The following is a 2,750-nucleotide window of genomic DNA, read 5'->3' on the forward strand; positions in this document are numbered from 1 at the left end:
AGAAAAGGGGAAAGTGGATAAGACTATTTCACTAGCCCCACTAAGTATGTTAAAAAAAAAGAAGTATAGACGTCAAAATTTGGCTGCCAGACTGGAAATCATAGAGTGGAGGATAGTAAAAGAAACGTCTTGTGGAGATTTTGAAGGAAACATTCAAATGGTCTTGAAAAGGTTCAAAATATTTTTGTTTACTCATGCAAGGCTTACCTGACTTGATTGTTTCATTTCTCATTTTCATATTGTTAGTTTTGGATAAAAGTATATGAAACATGTTTTGTTTTTTTATAGTGTAGGAACCTATCCCTATTCTTTCCATGTAATTCCTGCCTCTGGTGCTAAGTTTCCTGTTAAAGAATTAATATCCAGGAACACATCTACTTTGTTAACTAGCATGTACCTATATTTGTTGTTTAACGACTTCAAGTTGTTGCTGTCTTATGGTGGCCTAAAATGAATCTATCACAGGGTTTTCTGGGGCTGAGAAAGTGTAAGTCACCCAAAGTTACCCAGCATGTTTCCATGGCAGTGGGGAATCAAATTCTGATCTACAGAGTCGTAGTCCAACACTCAAGCCACTACACTGCGCTGGCTCACACCTGTATATCTGTTATTGCTTCAAAGACTGATTTGGCAAACTCAAAATAAACTCTTGGAAGTTATAGGAAATTCACCAGTCTTTACAGTTCAGCAGTTTCAACAACAATAATCTGTATAGTTCCAAGGTCAAGAGAAGTGGACAATAACCTAAATCCTATTGTTAGTCTAAACCAGACCAGACCTGCTATATGAATAGTAACTTGATAAATCAGCACTTATATAAATTCCATGCATTCAGTGAGTTTACTGTAGACATGATTAATAATAGGATTCAGGCCTATATTATGTAAAATAAGCAAACATTTACACTTCGGGTTAGTTTATAAATGCTGTAGTTACCACCATTCTTAGAAGTTTGCTTTTCATCATCCAGATTAAGATGAATAGCAAAACGTGTGTCTGCCAGCCACTTTGCTATGTTGGCCCCAAGAACAGGGATGAAAAAAAGTTTTGCATAGCTGTTCTATGGATATGTGACTGTTTTGTTCCATCTGATAAAGACATCTGTCAAATGAAGACCATTTCATAGTTCCACATCTTACTAAATTAGTACATCCTATCCTTTGAGACCATCTTGACTATTCCCACTAAGAATGTGGAGCTATGACAATTAAATTTATGATTATTTAAAAGGATTTTCTTTTCTGCTGTCAGGCAAGACTGTAAAAGGTTTTGTTCATTTGCATTAATTTTTCACTTTAAAGAAATTTTGTGCAAAAAAAAATTCATTAGTGCAAAGTCAAACCCAACAATAACCTTGTTTCTCCACAAAACAACAATTTTATAATGGTGTATATGGTGGAAACCCCCTGGGTGACCTTAGGCAAGTCACACCCCCTCAGCCTCAGAGGATGGCAAGGGCAAACCAAGGGAGTTGAAGAAACTTGCCAAGAAAACCCCATGATCGTAATAAGAACAATAACAATAACAATAATAGTAATATATTTCGCTTTTTCACAGGGAATCAAAGCAGATCACAACAGTAAAATGACACAGCATACAAGTAAAATTACAATAAAAAAGAAAGATCCCAAAAGCCCAGCCCTTCTCCCAATCATAAAAGCATAAGTCCAAGCCATAAAATAGGATTAAATGGCAGATAGTATAAAACATGCCAGTACAAGCATAATAAATTTTAATAAATAAATAAATAAATGAAAAACTTGTGGGTGAATTGTGCAGGAAAGGATATCCTATTGGAGAAAGGAGGCAGGGATGGTGATATTGGTATCAATGTCAATATCAATGTTAGGAGCAGTAGAAATAACAGAAACAGTAATAGCAGTAGCAGGGGGAGGTAGGTCAAGGAGGCTGATCTAGGAAGGCCTGCCGGAAGAGATCCATCTTGATTGACTTTTAAAGGCTTTCAAGGTGGTAAGATGACAGATGTCGTCTAGCAGGTCATTCCAGAGCCTGGGAGCAGCAGATGAAAGGGTCCTCTGGGTCACCGCAGACAACCTAGTCTTCTTAGGTTGTAGCAGATTCTTCCCAGAGGACTGAAGTGTGCAGGGTGGATTATATGGAAGGAGGCACTCCCGCATGTAGCCTGGACCCAAGCCATGTAGGGCTTTAAATGTTAAAACCAACATCTTGTATCTTGCCCGGAAACTGATAGGCAGCCAGTGGAGAGATTTTAGGACAGGTGTAATATGGGCAGTTCTAGGTGTGCCCATAACTAACCTGGCTGCCATGTTTTGTACCAATTGAAGTTTCCGAACTTGGCATGGGTAGCCCCATGTAAAGCGCATTGCAGAAATCAAGCTGAGAGGTTACCAGTGCATGTACAACTGCTTCAAGGTCTCTCCTTTCCAGGAAGGGGCACAGTTGGCGTATCAGCCGAAGTTGATAAGTGCTCCTGACCGTCGCATCCACCTGTGCTGACAATTGAAGCGACGAGTTTCATACGGTCACCTTGAAGTTGCCATAAGTCAGAAATGACTTGAAGATACAACAACAGCAATGTTGTAGAAAATATACTTTTTTGCATAAAATTATCTTTTTGGTAATAAGATTTGTTGCTTGGAAAGTTTCCCCATCAACCTACTAAAGAAAAACATATGTGTCTGTCTCATGCTATACTGGTAAAATACACATGGTTCCCCACCCTTGTCTCTTTAAACTGAGGGCCCTTTGCCATTTGTCAGGTAATCTGT

Source organism: Sceloporus undulatus, chromosome 2 (assembly GCF_019175285.1).
Source record: "Sceloporus undulatus isolate JIND9_A2432 ecotype Alabama chromosome 2, SceUnd_v1.1, whole genome shotgun sequence".
NCBI lineage: Eukaryota > Metazoa > Chordata > Lepidosauria > Squamata > Phrynosomatidae > Sceloporus > Sceloporus undulatus.